This window comes from Thermobia domestica, chromosome 5, assembly GCF_964235325.1.
Source record: "Thermobia domestica chromosome 5, izTheDome1.hap1.1, whole genome shotgun sequence".
NCBI classification, from domain to species: domain Eukaryota; kingdom Metazoa; phylum Arthropoda; class Insecta; order Zygentoma; family Lepismatidae; genus Thermobia; species Thermobia domestica.
The window spans coordinates 208737816-208751778 of NC_137458.1; positions in this window are offsets into that span (position 1 = coordinate 208737816).

Below are 13963 nucleotides of genomic sequence, written 5' to 3' on the forward strand. Positions count from 1 at the left end.
ATACATGACCATATAACTATATAGGATAATAACACGTCATCAAAGGGGATAAAATCGACCAAAAACCAAACACGTGGTACTACGTATTGCTTACGTTTATATTTTGGCAATTTTGTACCCCTAGAAGGGAACGAGGAGGACCACCCAAATTTATCATGATACATATTAGGGTCCAGTACTAAAATACCCAATGTTTAAATTGGGCAATTTCCAAAATTTAAGGGGTGGGCCAAGGTACCCCTCCCAAATTTTTCAAGGGGTGCATTAATGTACCCATGTCTTATGAAAGGTAATGAACCTCTGTATACGCCCATATAACTATATAAGGTAATAACACCTCATCCAAGGGGATAAATTAGATCAAAAAACCCCAAAATTTGACTTTTTGGCAATTTTTTACCCATAAAAGGGAACGACATAGACCCCCAATACTGATAGAGGTACATACTATGGTCCTAGGCTACCATACCCAATTTTTAAATTTGGCAATTTCCAAAATTTAAACGGGGTGGTCCTATGTACCCCTGCCAAAATTTAGGGGGTGGGCCAAGGTACCCCTGCCAAAATTTAGAGGGGGTGGTCCTAGGTACCCCCAGGTCATTGACCCCGGGCCAAGGTCATTGACCTTTGACCTATGACGTCACAAAAATTTTTGCTGACTCGGCGCAATATACGTCGGCCACTACTACTCATGTTCATCTTAGAAAATTGTACCCGAAAATAACATATGGACTAGACCATAGGATGTAGGTGGTCGCCACCTAGAATGCCCGCATGAGCATTGGTAGTAATAGTAATGCTTACCTGTAAAGTAATCATAAGAAGGGGCAGTTTTGAATATAAGCTTCTTGCTAGTCCTATCATTTTCGAAGAAATGAAAATGAAATCTTTCAGTTTTACGTCCCACGTTTATGCCGTGCAGGCAAAAGGAGACGGTGATGATGAAAAATGAATGAAATGGTGGAATGAAGAAAGTGGAGGAAACGGAACAACCCCGAGGAAACCCAAACACACGGTATTTGTCCACCACAATCGAGCATTATAAGGCATTAATTAGGTTAACGATCGCGATATCTATCTGTCGAGGGTTAAAATCCTCTTCAGGGTATGGGTGTTACTACTTTTGTCCTTTCACCACTTCTTTTGTCCTTTTATAATTTTATCACTAACCAGGCCCGTATCCAGGGGGGTATAGGGACCCCTAAATTTCTGCTTCCCCCCTAAAATTTTCACGGCAGGCTTGCAAATGAACTATAATATGATTGGATCGCCCCCCTCTAACTTCAGCTGGGCCTTCTCTACATTTTTGGGCTGGCTACCGGCCTGCCACCAACCATTCCTCATCGACTTCTTTTGCCTAAAGCATTTAACCATGTGAAATAGAACTGGAAAATAAATCAATAAGTAATCGAATTTGCTTGATCCAGAAACCAAAGCACTGTCAGGTGACATGTCCATATTTGTTGAATACGATAGATAAAAACAAGAAGTGGTCACTTTAGAATTGGCGCACGTGATTTCCATTCGGTGGTCGAGGTTAGGAGTCGTCATTGAAAAGGTGCTCAAAATATATTAACCTGACAACAAGAACGTACGCTGGAATTTATTTCGAGAGATCGAAAACATTTTGGAGGGATCCAAATTCCATATCAGGATAAATTATATTAAACTTTGTAAAAGTACCCCTAAACTTAGACTACATTTACAGAAAAATCGGAAATTCGGGGGTTTGCTTTGCAAGGGTAGTAGTCATTGTAAGAAGTTTCACTATATACTATAATAAAAAGCAGAAGCAGATGACATTTTCTCCGACATTTTAGATTTTACTGCAGAATTTGTTCAAGTTTATTAATTTCGTTAGAATGCACTGTGTTGTCCAGATTAATAGTTGCCTTGAATATTTAAGACTATGATCGCACAGTAGAATTCCGCAATGGATGCAGAAAATTTGTTTTACAAAGAACTACTTCTCAATATGGAGACTTCCTATATTATTATTTTTTGTAATAATGATATAAACACATTCTGTCACTAATAAACATCCTATAGAAGTCAATGAACCATCAGATGACCAGATTTAATTCAACAATGTGTGGCCAATAGTTAAACTCAAATAAAAGAATTCTTGATTTTCTGTTATAGTATAATTTGTCACTCGTGACCATGCGCGACGCGTATTTTCGAAATACACTGAACGCTAGCCATAAGACATTGTGAACGGGGTTACGCTTGGCAACAATGTAGGAAAAATGAATGACGTTTATATCGCGATCACGAGTCATGAGTGAGCTAGCGCAACATTCTAGTAAGGAAAATCGTTGTTGGCCTAGGTTCAAGTCCTGCTTTAGGAAAGTTTTTCTTATTATTTAAAAAAAAAATTATAATACTTCTTTTCGTTAAAATAAGATTAAAATAATATTCAAAAAGTGATTTAACGATTATTTTTTAAAATTTTCATTAAACTTCTTTCATTAAAATAAGTTTGCCCTTGTACTTATACAGATCCATAGCAAAAGTAATAATAATAATAATAATAATAATAATAATAAATAAATAATAGTAGTAGGCACGGGTTAGAATGCAATTCAGCACTCATTTGTTTCCGTGCGATGTTGCCAAACCTAATGCCTTCTGGCTAGGGCTGAGTGTATTTTGAAAATATGCATGCGCGACAAGTGTTACACTAATCGCTTAGTTTAATTTCTTCTTCTTCTTCTACTACTATTATTATTATTATTATTATTATTATTATTATTATTATTATTATTATTATTATTATTATTATTACTAATAGTAATAATTAGATACCGAATGTTAGGCAAAATGCCTATTCTTTAATATTAAAGATATGATCGAAGAGAACATTTTAAAGTTTATATGGGGGTTATAGTTTCAATTTAAGCCAATTTTGTTTTGCCTATTTCGCCCATTCCTGCCTAAATATTTGCTTTAGTGCCTAATGTTATCTATTCTATGCATTTTCTTCAAAATAAGACTTTATGTGGAAAAAATATATAATTTAGTATTTCAAGAAAGGATTCTGCGTCTTCCAACAGTGTTGTTTGTAGGGATAAGATGTCGTAAACCTTTGGACTGCTATGTGTACTGATAAGTGTATAAAATTTGTATTGCTGTGTGTAGTGATGAAGTGCTGTAGAGAATGCATTTACCAAATATATATGGAATAGATATAGGGCCTATGCCAAACTTCGTTTCTATATATACAGTGAAAGAAGATGTTAACAAACAGGTATGTTTGTATAGTCTTTGAACATGATCTATGACTTGAATTTATTTTTTTAATTGTATTGATTATTTATCTTCATTATTTCGAGTTATATTTTAGTGTCAATTTTATTGCCTATTTGCATGCCTATTTTCCAGGTTTTTATTGCCTAACATCTGATTTCTAGTAATAACATGAAGAAGAAAAAGATCAAGAAGAAAGCTGTTAAGTGATATCCAGCTAACTTGTAGTGAACAGAAGATTTGAAAATTAGTTTATAAGTGACCATCATTTATAGTATCAACTTAATTTTTTGTAAAAAGGAAGCAAAAACGAAAATGGTAGTAATCATCATATTTCTCCAACAACTATAAATTGAGTTGGTAGTACGAAACAAATCTAAATACCAAATTTGCACTTCGATGCATGAAAATTTATAAGGAATTAACACAAGAGAGAAAGGTTAACACGTCAGAATATATAGAATTTTACACATGAAATGATGCATAAATTGGGATTGTACACACTTCAGTGAAGAGAAGTCTATAAATTTTCCCTCTTTAACAATAAATGTCAATATTACATTCATGGTGGCACCTTGCAAATAAGTAGCCCTATCCTTTTCAACTTCGGAAAAAGAGAACTGAGTGTGTGTACTGTGTATAAATGCAGTTCCACATACGAATGACAAAAGAAGGTAGCAGCATCTGCTGCTATAGAGGACGTTTTCTATTGCTTTTCACGCAATAACACATTAACAATGGCCTCCAATTGCATACAAAAACGTGAAATATGAGTTGCAACAGTAGAAGAAGGGAAAGAGAACCTATTTCCCTTCTGTTCGTCGTTCTTACCTCTATTTGGAACTTTTATTTGAAAAGACAAAATCCCATTGAGGTGTTGCGGCCTACCTCTATATTTATTGTTCATAGGGACAAGGAAGCAGCCACATACCACATTCTAACAATTGACATATGCTATGCAACAATGGGATGAATGACCTCCAGCCTTGTATTACATGAAACTAGGAACACACTTGAAGTGTTTGCATGGAAATTTTACATTTTTCTCTATAGTAGATATGCCACACAAAAATATTACATTGATGAATTTATGCATTTATATATTATAAGTAAAGAATCACCCTATAACATACGAAGTACTGAGAAACAGAATGATCCATCTTCCGAAGAGGCTGAAATCAATCTTTTATTTTGCTAATTGGACTGATAGTTCCCTTGGTAGACGTTGGAGATGATTAAATGTAGACAGGGTAGTGGAGATTAAATATAAACTAGATATAAAAGCTAGTAGGTGATGACCAAAAGGGTACATACATTTGTAGAAAAAAAAACAAAACAAAGGATAATATCATGTATGATATCAATATATGATATCATTGGTCAGATTATCATTAATAATGTTAGGATACTGGAAAAAATCAAGGGAATTGTAAATGAGTAATTACAATGTTGACAAGTAATCAAATGTTATGGAAAATTGTGAGACTAGGAGAATGTGGACATGTTAAGAAAAATAAGGTTGTGTAAAATGATAAAATGTTCGAAGTCATTGTGTAGCGATAAAAAGTATGAGATAATTGAATATATTAATATAAGTACATAATAATACAAGAATTAGGTGTCTATTATTATTATTATTATTATTATTATTATTATTATTATTATTATTATTATTATTATTATTATTATTATTATTATTATTATTATTATTAAGGAGCTACCGTATATAATACGGAAAAGCAAATTGGAGCATCTCATTCTTCCATTTCTAGAATAGATTTATAAACATTTACAAATTTCAGTAACATCTAACTGTTTCATAGTAGCAAAATTGGTCCTCGGTTTCTTTCGATAACTCCATTCTCTAAAAAGCAAAAATAAGCCACACTGGATAGCAACGCTCACCCCCATGAAACCATTTGCAACTTGTCAATTATTTTACGAAAAGAGGTTGCATATAAGCATGACATTCAGTATAATACAAGTAAAAGAGGAGTTCTATAGAAAGAGAGGACTACTGTCATTAAGAAAAATATACCATCAGCAAGCAAGAAAGTAATTAAAACCGTCATTATTAAACTGCAGTGCTCGTGTGGTTTAGTCCAACAATAGTCCTCCATTTAAAATATATTAAATTTGTATACAGTTAACGTTTATTGTGTATGAATTCCATGTCAATGGATTATCTACCTATTTTTAAATGCAAAAGGATCTATTAAGATAACAAAAATAATAAATTATAATAACAACAGAATTTACTGAAAGGGGGGCCGCGGTGGCTCAGTGGTAGAGCGTTCACCTCTGGTGCATGGGGTTCCGGGTTCAAACCCTGCTCCCGCCAAGCGAACTTTGTGGTGGACAAACACCGTGTGCGTAGATTTTCTCGGGGTTCTCCCGTTTCCCCCCACTTTCTTCATTCCACCATTTCATTCATTTCTCATAATCACCGTCTCCTTTAGCCTAACCGGCATAGCCGTGGGACGTAAAACTCAAAGATTTCATTTCATTATTTTTTTAATGAAAGGTTAAAAAATCCGTCTGGAGGACTATTGTCCTCCTCGCGACCATTGCAGTGTTAAAGAGTTTTGAATGAAGTATAGCTTTATATAATTCAGAAAACTGAAGACTAGATGTCAGTAAGAAAGAAGGAAAAATGGAGAAATCCGAGACGTGGTGTCCGAAGTGGCCACTTAACTTTCCTACTTTAGTTGAGGAAGGGAGAAGATAAACACAAATGTGTAAAAAATTAAATCTTGAAAATGTCTCATATGACGTGGAAATGCGCGAAAACTATGGTGGTTACTCATAAACCTAATTCCTTTAATTGATAGCTTGGCTTTAAAAAAAATTATAAAATCCAATTATTCTACACACTTTGTAAAGTAACTACTCGTTGAAAACAGAGTAGTCATATTAGTAAAAGTGTCAGCTTACTGACAGCACTTTATTATTTTTATTCTATTATTGTTATTTACATTACATTACATGTCTGTATTTGTGTGATACTGCAAGTAGAATTTAATTCACATTGGTATAGCACAGATTTAGTCATAGATGGCTTATACAGTAACAAATTGAAGACAAGTAGCCTACGTGCGCAATACATCACGGTGTACGAAGTCAGAATACAAAATTTGAGCGTTTGCTTTGCGTTGTTTATTTTATTTATTTATTTATTTATTTTTTTACATTTTGGAGACAAAGATAATATCTATCTTGCACTCAGCACCAATAGCTTTCTGAAAATATTCTCTTTTTTAAAATTCTCTCTTCCAATTCTTGAACAAGACATTCTACACGTTTCCTTTTAGATGCGATGACTCAACTAATCATTCTGCGACAGTAACTTTTCGAATATAAATTTAAGTTGTTGATGTAAAGTCACAACGCTAGTTTAGTGATAACGGTAACAGTGATGGAATGGGTAACAAACTTCGTAAACAGTGACTCGGAGAACCAAGAGGCAGTCAGACTCATGACCCATCAATTCCATAACAAACTCATAACATGGAGTGACCTGGTCTGGCCCGAACAGACCCATGATCCGGAATGATTCGCTCTGACCCAGGCTGACTCATAAGCCGGAGTGGCCTGGATTGACTCGTTGTGACGCGGTTATACCTGTGGCTTGGACGAACTCGAACAGGCTCATGACTCGGAGTGTCCCAGTGACCCAGTAAGACTCGGGGGCGTAGGGAGTATTTTTCGTGAGACTACTAATGCAGTTTTAACAAATATGATTCTCTTCTTTTTCATTGTATTCTCACTAAATATAATTTTCTTTCTACCTGATTATTTGCATCTGTGTGTGTGTCACACGTTATACTGAAAGATAAGTATAAGGTTTATCAGAATACAAACGAGTCAGAATCACAGAAAAGATAAGCTATATCTTTCACTTATTCTATGAGAGATCGTCAGTTTAATAGACCCGCGAAGCTTGTCGTTTGGAATATAAAAGGTAACGTTGAGCTCAAAGAGTGTATTGTTAAATAATTTTTCCGTAGGCTATGCCCAAAAATTACGTATGAGAAAGCGAATAAACATGAAATTATATCTTTCAAAACATAAATTATTCAAAATATGGTATCTTGGTGAAGATATGTCACACCAAATACGAAACAATAAATGCTGAAGCTTGAGTAGTGAACATTAATAATCAACTATAAAGTTATGCAGTAATGGTCCAGAGATGATATTTCGGCAGCTTTTAGGTTGCTGGGTTTCTTTGCATCATCGAATCAGATTGGGTTCAAGAAGCGAAATTCAGACCAGGATGACCCGGACAAAATTCGTAACCCAAACGACCGAAGTGATCTGCTGACCAATGACCCATTCCATTACTGAATAATATACGGCGAAAAGAAAATTTTGTGTTGGCCATATCAACGAGAATTAGCAATGCATATGAGATAAGAATTGAGCCTGTCTCGTCTCGAGAAAAGTATCTGTTTTTAATAGAAACAAAACTGTCTCGTCTCGTAAATATATGAAAATGAATAAAACTTAATAACTCTTGAACCACCCGAACGATCTAGATCAAACTTTCAACACATGTTTTCATCATTTTACTTTGACGGCACAATGTAGGGCAGCGGAAGGAGGGACATATCTAAAAAAAAAAAAAAAAAAAAAAAAAAAATTTCAACATACATGACATTCGGGCCTGGGATAATTTTTATCATTTAACTGATCTCGACTAAATTTTCAACATACATGACATTCGGGCCTGAGATAATTTTTATCATTTAACTTTGACGATGCAACGTAGGGGAGGGGTGGAGGAGGTGACCAAATTTTCAATCACCTGACCGATCTTGATCAAATTTTCAACCTAGATGAAGTTCGAATCTGAGATGGTTTTTGTCATATCACTTTGACGTCTAACTTAAGGAAGGGGAGAGACATTTGAAAATGATCGAAAATGACCGATATTAGTGTCGAATCTATAGTTGTTGGGGTCACTGAGATGAGCAATGACACTTCTGTTTTTTGGGGTCGCTGAGATGAACAATGATACCTAAAATGCCGTGCCCCACAACATGGGGAAGGGGAGAGGATGTATAAAAATCACCGAAAATGACCAATATCAAAGAGCGCTTTAGTAATAGTAAAAACAGAACATATTAATATTTTTTCCTTAATTTAACCCAGTGCAATCGGGGTGCGTCTTAGATTCAAGGACGTCTTAAATTCGAGTAATTATAGAGAAATTCTTAATCCAAGATATTATTAATGTGTTATTAAAACTACTTTGCTAGCTATAAATATTTTAAATTTTGTATCATATTCAATCATTCAGACAACAGTAGTGCCCTGCTGTTGCGGAGCATGTGGGGGTTTTCTAGTTGTTTTAGTTGCCATCAGCACAGGTTCACTTTTTGCCCTCTTTAAGATCATATCCAGAAAAAAATAAATATATCTCGAGATTCTATCGCAACCAACAATCCTGTTGCAAAATGACATTTTATTTAGGGTAATATTGGTAATTTAAAGGAGGGGAGTTCTGACTTCCTAGTATATTGCTGATAGGATCTGCTCTTAGCCCTCACCCATAAGTAATAAATAAAAAGTTCCCCTAGAAAGATTATTCATCTCTGATCAGAACATTATAAAATAGTAATGAATGTCGGTGACAGACAATATATAGTTAATAAACATGAGGACCACTGTATAGTTTTCGTTTCACTGGGAGTAAGGGTTTGTTACACTGAGTCATTCGCACGGAGCCAACCACACGTAAAGATGGCGAAGAGACGACAAAGAATAGAAATGACACCGACGTGGATGAACGCCACTTTTACGGCAAATGGCACGGGCAGCTGCACGTATTCATAGCTCTTTCTCATCTGCGGCGGAAACCATCCATAATTCTGTCAACCCTTTTTCTTCCGTATCTTTTCACAGGCCTTGTCGCATAAACCATCCGGAATTCTTTTTTTTCTTCATCACATACATTGCATACACACATACATACAAATACATGCGACTAGCTGTCCTGTCCTGTTACTATTCACAAAAGAGTTTATTTATCTCCTCTTCCGACCGTCAAACAAGCTATGGATGTTGAAACATAAAGTCAATAATACAGGAAAGAAATCGAGCCTCGAAAAGAACAGCAGAAGAGATGCAGAAAAACAAGTCACTTCTTTTGTACAATTGTTACAAGAAGAAAGTGCAAATGCTTCTCTATATAGATATGTGTTGTGTGTGAGAGTGTGTTTTCAATTTGTGCTGCATAATTTATCACCATCCTATGACACGGATATATATTACTATTAGCTTCGGCCCCTTCGTCCCTCTTAACGAAATCGATCTTTACAGGAGTCAGGAGGAACATATACGTATACTCCTCTCAAAATCTTTTCTCTTCTCAAAACAAATCTCCGTGTTACAGTGTAACAAATGTAATGTATCGCTGTACAGAGAAAAGCAGCTGGTAAAAATATTACGCTTGTAATTCATTGAGGGTTGCTAAATGTATGAATATCATCGGAAAAACTCGCAGACATTTTGTATAGAAAAAGCATTTCCTTCAGTCCTGATTGGTTCAGAGAAAGGTATCAAAGAATACCTACATGGTGGACTATTTGATGCTACATTAATTTCTTTGAAATCAATATATATATTATATTGCATCAATACATATTACATTTGACTTGCGTTGCGATGGAAACGATTTTTATTGACTTCAAATTTGTCAAGAAAGATGTGAGAAAACTCATGGGATGTTAATGTTACAATAAGTTGCATGATGTCTAAATTTGGAGATTGAAACAGATGGTAGGTATTTCCCAAGATGTAATTCTCATTGATGGCTCTAATTAACCAACAAAAATTTCGACTACGTTTCGATACACGTTTAATACCTTTTGTCGAAATACAGAACAATTATTTTAATAACTTTTTGAAAAATAAGACCAACTGTTTTTCAACAAATTTGATGGACAGGAGTCACAGAGAAAATTACTTGTAGAACAAAAATTATATAGCTATTTATTTAAAACAAAGTCTTTTTTAATGATATGTACTTCTTTATTTATTCAGTCAAACAAAGTGGTCTTGTCGAATTCCACCAAACAAAGTTAAAGGTTCAGTTCAAAGTTAATATTTTTGAGGATTTTTTTTTTTTTTTTTACTCATATGTTAGTATGATAAAAGTTTATTTCTGCATCATATCTTGTTTAGAGTCTGTTAAAACCAAGAACCCACTTTGTATACGCCACTGGTAGAACTAATAACATTAATTCTAAGGCAATTATACAATTAGTTGTTATCTTTCAGTATTTTTTAAAAGAATAATTGATTGATATTAGAAGTTCCAATTTAAATTTACAGAATTAATCTCGACAAATGTAGGAAATAAACACGTTCATCACGTTGGAAACTTCAAAAACCGATAGTTCTAGCTTTCTTACAGAACAAAAGTACAGCATTTTTATTGCTAGTTTTGGAACTCGGAACCTTAAGTTTCATTTGCAAATTCACGATATTATTATTGTTTACGAAAAAAGAAAAAAAAATTAAGTTTCTCTCTAAGCTTGCCTTTCTTGTAATTTCAGAAGTACAAAATGCAGGCAGATGGATTAATTCCGATTAAACCAGAGTCAAGATGTTTAATGAATAGTAAAGTTTGAAAAAAAAATCTTAATTATATGTTTTCTCAAAATATTTGTTGCACTTGAATTTTTGTAATACTATAAAACAGCTACTTGTCTATGTTATCAAATTAAACCTACTACGGATGTGAACTTCATAAATGTAACTTCAGGAAGAAGTAAGGATGTAAATAAGTACTATCAGATTGATATAATTTAATAATGAAGATTTCTATGAAAAAAATACATATTCTACTAACTTTTAATTTGCTTACATGATATCCTGAATATACTCAAACATAAGATGTATACTACATATTAATATAAATGAAACAGTGAGTGAAAAGTAAAAAAATCTAAAATAAATAAAAAAAATAGAAGTCATACATGGAAATAGCAATATCTACAGTAGCTATATGCATGAATATAAAAGCAACCTTTCGGCCAAAATTTTCTGGAATCCGGATTCGGAAATTCTGGAATTTGGAAAAATCGAAATTCGGAAAAATCCGGAATTTGAAAAAATTGGAATTCGGAAAAATCTGGAACTTAGAAAATTCCTGATTTTATCCGAATTCTGGAATTTTACTGACATCGGAATTTTTCTGAAGCCAAGGTATATTTCCGAAATCCGGAATTTATCCGAAATCAAGAATTTTCCGGATTCTGGAATTTTTTGATTTTACTTTCCGGATTCCGGAAAGTAAAAATTCCGGAATTGGCCATCCTTAGTATTAGCGAAGTAGCTCAAGTAGTAGAGCGTTCGGAAGGTCGTGGGTTCGATTCCCACTGCCGACCATCCTGACTAGGGTTTTCCTCGGTTTCCCTCAGTCCTATTAGGCAAATGCCGGGATAGTACCTACTAAACAGCCCCTGGCCGATACCTTCCCAAATCCTTTCCATTGTTATTGTTGTTGTTAGATATCCAGTAGGGTATATAAAATGGCCCTTGAGCTGTATCTGGTGATTGTTAAATAAATAAAATAAATAAGTCTGTCTGATATAGTTTCGGTGCTGAAAATGAAGCTTAAACTCCAATCAATCAATCAATCAATCAATCTCTATACGCTTTTGAGTTTACACCATGGCTTAGTGGTAGAGCGCTGACTTTTGACAGCTGATTCGATCACAAGGCATGAAAGTTTGAGATGGACAATATTCTACCTATAGGTCTTACGGCGCATTTCCAGTTTCCTTACCTGATTGTAGATGGGCGAAGAAGATTCAGAGAGCGGATCAATTTAAGTATTTAGTGTAGATCATAGTTATAGAAGGAATATAGACACTGTAATCAGTATTGAATACAGCTAGAATGGAAAAATTACAATGAGAGGACAGAAACTATTTGTGATAACAAGATCTCAAGTAAACTAAAGGTAAGGATGTATACTATTGAAGTGACACCAACAATTGTGTATAGTGCAGAAACAATACACTTGAGTACAACTAACGTGAATCAAATTAGGACAACAGAAATAAAAATGTTGATTTGCATTCTGAAGCACAAAAAAATTAAAAAATAGAAAAAGAAAACTGAATAAGGAGTGAACGAATGAGTATATATTGTATAGTGAAATTATGAGATTTAAAGCAAGATATGCAAGAAAAACGATAGCTGTTATGGGAAAGATGGAAGCTGTGTGAGGGAATAAAAATAATGATGTTGGAAATCGAGGTAGAATTGAAAAGATGAGAATGATGGATGATGATGATGATGGGCTTTTAAGAAAATATGAATGCAGATACACTGGTTAGAGAATCAGTAAAAGGCAAACCAATACGGAAGAAATTCATTAAAACAATAACATATAAATACAAAAGCATTGACTATATTATTATTATTATTATTATTATTATTATTATTATTATTATTATTATTATTATTATTATTATTATTATTATTATTATTATTATTATTATTATTATATAAACAGAATGTCTGTTCTTCGCTCTAAGAGAATGCGTTTCATTTTGGACATAAAGGGCATCAAAACTGTCACCAATCAATTTAGTGATCTCAAAAACTATGAATTCGACACTAATATAGGTCATTTTCAATTATTTTTCCATGTCACCATCCCCTCTTAGGAGTATTAATGGGGGCTGAATTTGGATTTAAATGGCATTGGAAGTGTTACTATTCATCTCAGTGACCCCAAAAACTATGGATTCGACACTAATAGTCATTTTCGATCATTTATATATATATATCTATCAATCTCCCTCCCTTAAATTGCAGCGTCAAAATGAAATAATAAAAACCATCCCAGGCCCAAACCTCATATATATGTGGGAAACTTGATCGGTCGGGTGGTTCACAAACAGTGAGTGACTTATATATCGGATACGATTGTATCTGTAATACGAAAAACGCTAGAGAGAAACGAGATTGGTAGACACAAATAATGGTTATTGTAAGCTAATGTACCGTCTACATATCATAAAACAAGTAAAAAGAGTAAACTACTCCTTCTGGATTTTTCTTTCAGAAAAGTAACCCCACATTATAGGATTGTTAAGGAAATATTAATGTTTGAAATTTAAACAAAATCATTAGGGTCGTTTTCGAGAAAATTTTTTTTTTTTAAATCGCCCTTCACTAAACTAACAAGGACAGGACAAGAACAGGGACAAGGATTACAATTTTTTTTCATCTTCATTTAAAAATTATCTTCCATAATAAGCTACCATCCGCCAATCTCAGTATTTGTTCACTCACTCTCGTTTGCCATTAATCTATCAGAATATACAGTACTTTTTTAAAAAAATAATGTCATAAAGGAGGTCAACTAGCAGTATGTGCTAAATCACGACATTACTATTATTATTATTACTTGAATCTATGTTTATATAAAAGTAGGGGTGTTCGATAAGGCTGAAGACCTATCGAACTTCGGGAGTGAAAATTTATTGAGTTGTCATCGGTTACTCGAAACCGTTCGAGTATTTGAAATTATTGAAGTTTCGGGTATTATCGAAATTTCGAGTATTATCGAAGTTTCGGGTATTATCGACATTTCGAGTATTATCGAAGTTTCGGGTATTATCGACATTTTGAGTATTATCGAAGTTTCGGGTATTATCAACATTTCGAGTATTATCGAAGTTTCGGGTAT